This window comes from Arachis hypogaea, chromosome 13 (assembly GCF_003086295.3).
Source record: "Arachis hypogaea cultivar Tifrunner chromosome 13, arahy.Tifrunner.gnm2.J5K5, whole genome shotgun sequence".
In the NCBI taxonomy this organism is placed as follows: domain Eukaryota; kingdom Viridiplantae; phylum Streptophyta; class Magnoliopsida; order Fabales; family Fabaceae; genus Arachis; species Arachis hypogaea.
The window spans coordinates 49613099-49623974 of record NC_092048.1 but is presented as its reverse complement, the minus strand read 5'-3'; the positions used below and the strand labels follow the sequence as shown (position 1 = coordinate 49623974).

Here is a 10876-nt window from a genome sequence, read left to right as displayed (position 1 = left end):
GGTTTTGGGGAAGAGTGTTTATGGGATTGTGTGAAAGAGGGGTGAGAAAAAGTGAGTGGAGGTAGGTGGGGATCCTGTGGGGTCCACAGATCCTGAGGTGATCCTGTGGGGTCTACAGATCCTGAGGTGTTCAAGGATTTACACCCTTGCACCAAATTAGGCATGTAAAATGCCTTTGCACACAACTCTGGGCGTTCAGCGCCAGATTGGTGCTTGTTTTGGGCGTTGAGCGCCCATTTGTTGCCCATTTCTGGCGTTGAACGCCAGAACCATGCTTGTTTTGGGCGTTCAGCGCCAGCTCTTCTCCAGGGTGCATTTCTGGCGTTCAAACGCCCAGATGCTGCCCATTTCTGGCGTTCAGCGCCAGAACCATGCTCTGTTCTGGCGTTGAACGCCCAAAACATGCTTCTTACTGGCGTTTAAACGCCAGTAAGGTCTTCCTCCAGGGTGTGATTTTTCTTCTGCTATTTTTGATTCCATTTTCAATTTTTATATTTATTTTGTGACTCCATATGATCATGAACCTATAAAGACATATAACTAAGAAAAATATAGTTAGATAAAAATTGGGTTGCCTCCCAACAAGCGCTTCTTTAATGTCAATAGCTTGACAGTGGGCTCTCATGGAGCCTCACAGATGTTCAGAGCATTGTTGAGACTCTCCAACACCAAACTTAGAGTTTGGATATGGGAGTTCAACACCAAACTTAGAGTTTGGTTGTGGCCTCCCAACACCAAACTTAGAGTTCGACTGTGGGGGCTCTGGTTGACTCTGTTTTGAGAGAAGCTTTTTATGCTTCCTCTCCATGTTTACAGAAGGATGACCTTGAGTTGCAAACACAAGGGAGTCCCCATTCAATTGAAGGACTAATTCACCTCTGTCAACATCAATCACAGCTCTTGCTGTGGCTAGGAAGGGTCTTCCAAGGATGATGAATTCATCCTCATTCTTCCCAGTATCTAGGACTATGAAATTAGCAGGGATGTAAAGGCCTTTCACCTTTACTAACACATCCTCTACTTCTCCATAAGCCTGTTTTCTTGAGTTGTCTACCATCTCTAATGAGATTTTAGCAGCTTGCACCCTATGGATTCCCAATTTCTCTATTACAGAGAGAGGCATGAGGTTTATCCCTGAACCAAGGTCACACAGAGCCTTAAAGATCATGGTGCCTATGGTACAAGGTATTAAGAACTTTCTAGGATCCTGTTTCTTCTGAGGCAATGTCAGTTGATCCAGATCACTTAGTTCATTGGTGAACAAGGGAGGTTCATCTTCCCAAGTCTCAATGCCAAATAATTTGGCATTCAGCTTCATGATTGCACCAAGGAACTTGGCAGCTTGCTCTTCAGTGACATCCTCATTCTCTTCAGAAGAGGAATACTCATCAGAGCTCAGGAATGGCATAAGGAGGTTCAATGGAATCTCTATGGTCTCTAATTGAGCCTCAGAGTCCTTTGGTTCCTCAGAAGAAAGCTCCTTATTGATCACTGGACATCCCAGGAGGTCTTCCTCCTTGGGATTCACGTCCTCTCCTTCCCTTACAGGTTCGGCCATGGTGATTAATTCAATGGCCTTGCACTCTCCTTTTGGATTTTCTTCTGTATTGCTTGGGAGAGTACTAGGAGGGATTTCAGTGATCCTTTTACTCAGCTGGCCCACTTGTGCTTCCAAATTTCTAATGGAAGACCTTGTTTCATTCATAAAACTTGCAGTGGCCTTGGACAGATCAGAGACTAAGTTTGCTAAATTAGAAGTATTTTGTTCAGAGTTCTCTGTCTGTTGCTGAGTGGATGATGGAAAAGGTTTATTATTGTTGAACCTATTTCTTCCACCATTATTAAAGCCTTGTTGAGGCTTTTGATCCTTCCATGAGAGATTTGGATGATTTCTCCAGGAGGGATTATAGGTGTTTCCATATGGTTCACCCATGTAATTTACCTCTGCTATTGCAGGGTTCTCAGGATCATAAGCTTCTTCTTCATAAGAAGCCTCTTGAGTACTATTGGATGCAGCTTGTATTCCAGCCAGACTCTGAGAAATCATATTGACTTGCTGAGTCAATATTTTATTCTGAGCCAGTATGGCATTCAGAGTATCAATTTCAAGAACTCCCTTCTTCATAGGCGTCCCATTACTTACAGGATTCCTCTCAGAAGTGTACATGAACTGGTTATTAGCAACCACGTCAATGAGTTCTTGAGCTTCTGCAGGCGTTTTCTTTAGGTGAATAGATCCACCTGCAGAAGTATCCAATGACATGTTTGATAGCTCAGATAAACCATCATAGAATATATCCAGGATGGTCCATTCTGAAAGCATGTCAGAAGGACACTTTTTGGTCAGCTGCTTGTATCTTTCCCAAGCTTCATAGAGGGATTCACCTTCCTTCTGTCTGAAGGTCTGAACATCCACTCTAAGCTTGCTCAGCTTTTGAGGAGGAAAGAACTTGGCTAAGAAAGCCGTGACCAGCTTATCCCAAGAGTTCAGGCTGTCTTTGGGTTGAGAGTCCAACCACACTCTAGCTCTGTCTCTTACAGCAAAAGGGAAAAGCATGAGCCTGTAGACTTCAGGATCTACTCCATTAGTCTTAACAGTATCACAGATCTGTAAGAATTCAGTTAAGAACTGAAAAGGATCTTCAGATGGAAGTCCATGAAACTTGCAGTTCTACTGCATCAGAGAAACTAGCTGAGGTTTCAGCTCAAAATTGTTTGCTCCAATAGCAGGAATGGAGATGTTTCTTCCATGTAACTTGGAATTTGGTGCAGTAAAGTCACCAAGCATCCTCCTTGCATTATTATTATTTTCGGCTGCCATCTTTTCTTCCTGTTCGAAAATTTCTGAAAGGTTATCTCTGGATTGTTGTAATTTAGCTTCTCTTAGTTTCCTCTTCAGAGTCCTCTCAGGTTCTGGATCTGCTTCCACAAGAATATTCTTGTCCTTGCTCCTGCTCATATGACAAAGAAGAGGGCACAGAAAATAATAATAATAATAATAATAATAGGGATCCTTTATACCACAGTATAGAGGTCCCTATGTGAGTGGAAGAAAAGAAGAAGAAAATCTGAACTCAGAAAGAGAGAGGGAGTTCGGATTTTTGGTGAGGAAGAGATGTTAGTGGATGAATAAATAAATAGAATAAGATGAGAGAGGGAAAATTTCGAAAATAATTTTTGAAAAAGAGTTAGTGATTTTTGAAAATAGTTTTTGAAAAAGGTTAGTAATTTTCGAAAATAAAATAAAATGAAAATAATTAGTTAATTAAAAAGAATTTTTGAAAAAGAGGGAAGATATTTTCGAAAATTAGAGAGAGAGAGAGAGAGTTAGTTAGTTAGGTAGTTTTGAAAAAGATAAGAAACAAACAAAAAGTTAGTTGAAACAAATTTTGAAAAGATAAGAAGTTAGGAAGTTAGAAAAGATATTTTAAAATCAATTTTTTTTAAAAAAGATAAGAAGATATTTTTTTTTGAAAAGATATGATTGAAATTAGTTTTGAAAAAGATTTGATTTTTAAAATCACAATTAATGACTTGATTCACAAGAAATCACAAGATATGATTCTAGAACTCAAAGTTTGAATCTTTCTTAACAAGCAAGTAACAAACTTGAAATTTTTGAATCAAAACATTAATTGTTATTGTTATTTTCAAAAATTTGATATAAAATAAGAAAAAGATTTTTGAAAAATATTTTTAGAATTTTCGAAAATAACTAAGAAAAATGAAAAAGATTTGATTTTTGAAAAAGAATTTGATTTTTAAATTGAAAATTTGATTTGACTCATAAAAACAACTAGATTTTTAAAAATTTTTGAAAAAGTCAAATCTAATTTTCTAAATTTTAAGAGAGAAAAAGGGAAAGATATTTTTTTTATTTTTGAATTTTTTTTATGATGAGAGAAAAACACTAAAATGATGCAATGCATGAAATTTTTAGATCAAAACAATAAAAGCATGCAAGAATGCTATGAATGTCAAGATGAACACCAAGAACACTATGAAGAACATGATGAACATCAAGAATATATTTTTGAAAATTTTATATGCAAGGAAAACATGCAAGATACCAAACTTAGAATTCTTTAATGCTTAGACACTAAGAATTCAAGAATGTATATGAAAAACAAGAAAAGACACAAAACATGCAAATGTAAAGATCAAACAAGAAGACTTACCAAGAACAACTTGAAGATCATGAAGAACACTATGAATGCATGAAAATTTTTCGAAAAATGCAAGATGAGTATGCAATTGACACCAAACTTATAACATGACTCAAGACTCAAAACAAGAAACACAAAATTATTTTTTATTTTTATGATTTTATAAAAATTTTTGTATTTTCTTTTAATTTTTTTCGAAAATCATTTTGAAAAAGAAAAATAAGGATTCCAAAATTTTTAATATGAATTCCAGGAATCTTATGCTCTTTAGTCTAAAGCTCCAATCAAAGGGTCAGGTATGGCTTAATAGCCAGCCAAGCTTTAGTAAAAATATGAGTGTAATTCATTCAATTTTAAGCCAAAACCTCTGTCCAAAAGAATTTAGACATGGTTTTATAGCCAGCATGCTTCAACATGTTTCATGAAACTCTAGAATTCATTCTTAAAAATTCTGAAGAAAAATATATTTTTGAAAACATTTTTATTTTAAAAAGTTTTTTTTTTAATTTTTTTCAAAAACAAAGGAGAAATTTTTGAAAGATTTTTTTGAACAATTTTTGAAAACTTTTTGAAAAGAAAACGAAAAGAAAGTTACCCAATCTGAGCAACAAGATGAACCGTCAGTTGTCCAAACTCGAACAATCCCCGGCAACGGCGCCAAAAACTTGGTGCACGAAATTGTGATCTCTGGTAATGGCTCCAAAGGCTTGGTGCTCTAATCTCAATTCATAATTTGTCACAACTTCGATACAACTAACCAGCAAGTGCACTGGGTTGTCCAAGTAATAAACCTTATGTGAGTAAGGGTCGATCCCACAGAGATTGTTGGTATGAAGCAAGCTATGGTCACCTTGTAAATCTCAGTCAGGCGGATATAAAATAATTATGGAGTTTTCGAAAATAGGATAATATAATAAGGATAGAAATACTTATGTAAATCATAGGTGAGAATTTCAGATAAGCGCATAGAGATGCTTTCGTTCCTCTGAACCTCTACTTTCCTACTGTCTTCATCCAATCAGTCTTACTCCTTTTTATGGCTGACTTTTTGTAAGGATGTCACCGGTGCCAATGGCTACTTTCAATCCTCTCGGGAAAATGGTCCAAATGCTCTGTCACAGCACGGCTAGTCGTCTGGAGGCATTACCCTTGTCGATGGTTGCATCCTATTCCTCTCTGTGAAAATAGTCTGATGCGCTGTCACTGCATCTTTGAGGTTCTCGATCATACTGGAATAGAATTTACTATCCTTTTGCGTCTGTCACTACGCCCAGCACTTGCGAGTTTGAAGTTCGTCACAGTAATTCAATCCCAGAGTCCTACTCGGAATACCACGGACAAGGTTTAGACATTCCGGACTCTCATGAATGCCGCCATCAATCTAGCTTATACCACGAAGATTCTGATTAAGAGATCTAAGAGATGCTCATTCAATCTAATGTAGAACGGAAGTGGTTGTCAGGCACGCATTCATAGGGAATGATGATGATTGTCACGTTCATCACATTCAGGTTGAAGTGCGAATGAATATCTTAGAAGCGAAATAAGATGAATTGAATAGAAAATAGTAGTACTTTGCATTAATCTTTGAGGAACAGCAGAGCTCCACACCTTAATCTATGGAGTGTAGAAACTCTACCGTTTGAAAATACATAAGTTAAAGGTCCAAGCATGGCCAAATGGCCAGCCCCCAAAACGTGATCTAAGATAGCATACAACTGATCAAAGATGTCTAATACAATAGTAAAAAGTCCTATTTATAATAAACTAGCTACTAGGGTTTACAGAAGTAAGTAATTGATGCATAAATCCACTTCCGGGGCCCACTTGGTGTGTGCTTGGGCTGAGCTTGAAGTCTACATGTGGAGAGGTCATTCTTGGAGTTGAACGCCAGCTTTTGTGCCATTTTGGGCATTGAACTCCACTTTGCAACTTGTTTCTGGCGCTGGACGCCAGAATTGGGCAGAGAGCTGGCGTTGAACGCCAGTTTGCGTCATCTAAACTTGGACAAAGTATGGACTATTATAAATTACTGGAAAGCCCTGGATGTCTACTTTCCAACGCAATTAAAAGCACGCCATTTTGAGTTCTGTAGCTCCAGAAAATCCATTTTGAGTGCAGGGAGGTCAGAATCCAACAGCATCAGCAGTCCTTCTTCAACCTCTGAATCTGATTTTTGCTCAAGTCCCTCAATTTCAGCCAGAAAATACCTGAAATCATAGAAAAACACATAAACTCATAGTAAAGTCCAGAAATGTGAATTTAACATAAAAACTAATGAAAACATCCCTAAAAGTAACTAGATTCTACTAAAAACATATTCAAAAACAATGCCAAAAAGCGTATAAATTATCCGCTCATCAGAGGCTCCATGAGAGCTCACTGTCAAGCTACTGACATTAAAGAAGCACTTGTTGGGAGGCAACCCAATATAATTAATTATATCTATATTATTTTTATTTTCATGTTTATTTTGTGTTTTCTTAGGTTGATGATCATGTGGAGTCACAAAAACTACTGAAAAATCAAAAACAAAATGAAAAAAAGAATGAAAAACTGCACACCCTGGAGGAAGAACTTATTGGCGTTTAAACGCGAGTAAGGGTAGCAAAATGGGCGTTAAACGCCCAGTCTGGCACCATTCTGGGCGTTTAACGCCAGAAACAAGAACCAGACTGGCGTTTAACGCCAGAACAGAGTATGAAACTGGCGTTAAACGCCAGAAACAAGCAGCAGTCTGGCGTTTAAATGCCAGGATTGCACCCAAAGGAAGGCTGGCGTTAAACGCCAGAAGCAAGCATAGAGCTGGCGTTTAACGCCAGAAACAAGCTACATTTGGGCGTTTAACGCCAGAACAAAGCATGGAAGTGGCGTTAAACGCTAGGATTGCATGCATAGGGCGTTTTACACGCCTAAAAGGTACAGGAATGTGAAATCCTTGACACCTCAGGATCTGTGGACCCCACAAGATCCCCACCTACCTCAACTCACCTTCTCCCTCTTCTTCACACAATCCAATAACCCTTTTTCCCAAACACCCTTCACCAATCAACTCAACCACTCTTCCCCATTACCCTTTCACCAATCACCTCCCCCTTCATTATATAAACCCGTCATTCCTTCTTCATTTTCACACAACACTACCCTCTCTTCTTCTCTTGGCCGAAACACACACATCTCTCCCTCTCCTCCATCTCTTCTTCTTCTTATCCTTCTTCTTCTTCTTTTGCTCGAGGACGAGCAACATTCTAAGTTTGGTGTGGTAAAAGCATAGCTTTTTTGTTTCTCTATAACCATTGATGGCACCTAAGGCCAGAGAATCCTCAAGAAAGAGGAAAGGGAAGGCAATTGCTTCTACCTTTGAGTCATGGGAGATGGAGAAATTCATCTGAAAAGTCCATCAAGACCACTTCTATGAAGTTGTGGCCAAGAAGAAAGTGATCCCCGAGGTTCCTTTCAAACTCAAGAAGAATGAGTATCCGGAGATCCGACTTGAAATCCAAAGAAGAGGTTGGGAAGTCCTTACCAACCCCATTCAACAAGTCGGGATCCTAATGGTTCAAGAGTTCTATGCAAACGCATGGATCACTAGGAACCATGATCAAAGTGTAAACCCGAATCCAAAGCATTGGCTTACCATGGTTCGGGGCAAATACTTAGATTTCAGTCCGGAAAATGTAAGGCTGGCGTTCAACTTGCCAATGATGGAAGAAAATGCACGCCCCTACACAAGAAGGGTCAACTTTGATTAAAGGTTGGATCAAGTCCTCATGGACATATGTGTGGAAGGAGCTCAATGGAAGATTGACTCAAAAGGCAAACCGGTTCAACTGAGAAGACTGGACCTTAAGCCTATAGCTAGAGGATGGTTGGAGTTTATTCAACGCTCAATTATTCCCACTAGCAACCGGTCTGAAGTTACTGTAGACCGGGCCATCATGATCCATAGTATCATGATTGGGGAGGAAGTGGAAGTTCATGAGATTATACCCCAAGAACTCTACAAGGTGGCTGACAAGTCCTCCACTTTGGCAAGGTTAGCCTTTCCTCACCTCATTTGCCATCTATGCAATTCGACTGAGATTGACATAGAGGGAGACATTCTCATTGATGAGGATAAGCCCATCACTAAGAAAAGTATAGAGCAAAAAAAAAGATCATGGGTCTCAAGAGACGCATGAGGAAATTCCTCACCATGAAATCCCTGAGATGCCTCAGGGGACGCACTTCCCTCCACAGAATTTTTGGAAGCAAATCAACACCTCCCTAGGAGAATTAAGTTCCAACATGGGACAACTAAGGATGGAGCATCAAGAGCACTCCATCATCCTCCATGAAATTAGAGAAGATCAAAGAGCTATGAGGGAGGAGCAACAAAGGCAAGGAAGAGACATAGAGGAGCTCAAAAGCACCATTGGTTCTTCAAGAAGAGGAAGACGCCACCCTCACTAAGGTGGACTCATTCCTTAATCTCCTTGTCTATTTATTTTACTGTTTTTCGATTTTTGAGCTTTATGTTTTAATTATGTTTGTGTCTTTACTATATGATCATTAGTGTTTAAGTGTCTATGCCTTAAAGTTGTGAATGTCCTATGAATCCATCACCTCTCTTAAATGAAAACTGTTTTAATTACAAAAGAACAAGAAGTACATGGTTTCGAATTCATCCTTGAAACTAGTTTAATTATTTTGATGTGGTGACAATACTTTTTCTTTTCTGAATGAATGCTTGAACAGTAAATATGTCTTTTGAATTTGTTATTTAAGAATGTTAAATATGTTGGCTCTTGAAGAATAAGGAAAAAGGAGAAATGTTATTTGATGATCTGAAAAATCATAAAAATGATTCTTGAAGCAAGGAAAAGCAGTGAATGCAAAAGCTTGCAGAAAAAAATATAATATGCGAAAAAAAAAGAGAGAAAGAAAGAAAAAGAAAAGCAAGTAGAAAAATCCAGTAGCCCTTAAAACCAAAAGGCAAGGGTAATAAAGAGGATCCAAGGCTTTGAGCATCAGTGGATAGGAGGGCATAAAGGAATAAAATCCTGGCCTAAGCGGCTAAATCAAGCTGTCCCTAACCATGTGCTTGTGGCGTAAAGGTGTCAAGTGAAAACTTGAGATTGAGCGGTTAAAGTCAAGATCCAAAGCAAAAAGAAGAGTGTGCCTAAGAACCCTGGACACCTCTAATTGGGGACTTTAGCAAAACTAAGTCACAATCTGAAAAGGTTCACCCAGTTATGTGTTTGTGGCATTTATGTATCCGGTGGTAATACTGGAAAACAAAGTGCTTAGGGCCACGGCCAAGACTCATAAAGTAGCTGTGTTCAAGAATCAACATACTGAACTAAGAAAGTCAATAACACTATCTGAATTCTAAGTTCCTATAGATGCCAATCATTCTGAGCTTCAATGGATAAAGTGAGATGCCAAAACTATTCAAGAGGTAAAAAGCTACTAGTCCCGCTCATCTGATTGGAGCTAAGTTTCATTGATATTTTGGAATTTATAGTATATTCTCTTCTTTTTATCCTATTTGATTTTCAGTTGCTTGGGGACAAGCAACAATTTAAGTTTGGTGTTGTGATAAGTGGATAATTTATACGCTTTTTGGCATTGTTTTTACATAGTTTTCAGTATAATTTAGTTAGTTTTTAGTATATTTTTATTAGTTTTTAAATAAAATTTACAATTCTGGACTTCACTATGAGTTTGTGTGTTTTTCTATGATTTCAGGTATTTTCTGGCTGAAATTGAGGGACCTGAGCAAAATCTGATTCAGAGGCTGACAAAGGACTGCAGATGCTGTTGGATTCTGACCTCCCTGCACTCAAAGTGGATTTTCTGGAACTACAGAACTCCAAATGGCGCGCTCTCAATTGCGTTGGAAAGTAGACATCCAGGGCTTTCCAGCAATATATAATAGTCCATACTTTACCCGATTTTAGAGGACGCAAACTGGCGTTCAACGCCAGCTTCCTGCCTAATTCTGGAGTTACACACCAGAAACAGGTTGCAAAGTGGAGTTAAACGCCAGAAACAGGTTACAAACTGGCGTTCAACTCCAAGAATGACCTCTCCACGTGAAAGCTTCATGCTCAGCCCAAGCACACACCAAGTGGGCCCCGGAAGTGGATTTCTGCACTATTTACTTATTTCTGTAAACCCTAGTAACTAGTTTAGGATAAATAGGACTTTTTACTATTGTATTTACATCTTCGGAACATCTTCGGATCATTTTAGTCTTGGTTACTCTGGTTCCCCTCTAGGGCTGAGACCAATGAACTCCATTATCACTTATATATTTTCAACGGTAGAGTTTCTACACACCATAGATTGAGGTGTGGAGCTCTGCTGTTCCTCATGAATTAATACAAAGTACTATTATTTTTCTATTCAATTCAAGCTTATTCCGATTCTAAGATATTCATTCGCACCTCAATATGAATGTGATGATCGTGACACTCATCATCATTCCAACCTATGAACATGTGCCTGACAACCACTTCCATTCTACCTTAGATTGAATGAGTATCTCTTAGATTCCTTAATCAGAATCTTCGTGGTATAAGTTAGAATCCATGGACGGCCATTCTTGAGATCCGAAAAGTCTAAACTTTGTATGTGGTATTCCGAGTAGGATATGGGAAGGGATGGCTGTGACGAGCTTCAAACTCGCGAGTGTTGGGCGTAGTGACAGACGCAAAAGGATAGTA

General features: G+C 38.6%; 1 non-coding gene across 1 annotated transcript; it reads left to right on the top strand.

Annotated features, from left to right (window-relative positions):
* The first annotated feature begins 2317 nt into the window (after positions 1 to 2317).
* Positions 2318 to 2425, top strand: LOC112739547 (small nucleolar RNA R71). Its single transcript, XR_003170480.1, has one exon. It is a non-coding gene; the product is annotated as a small nucleolar RNA R71 (small nucleolar RNA).
* Positions 2426 to 10876: the final 8451 nt, after the last annotated feature.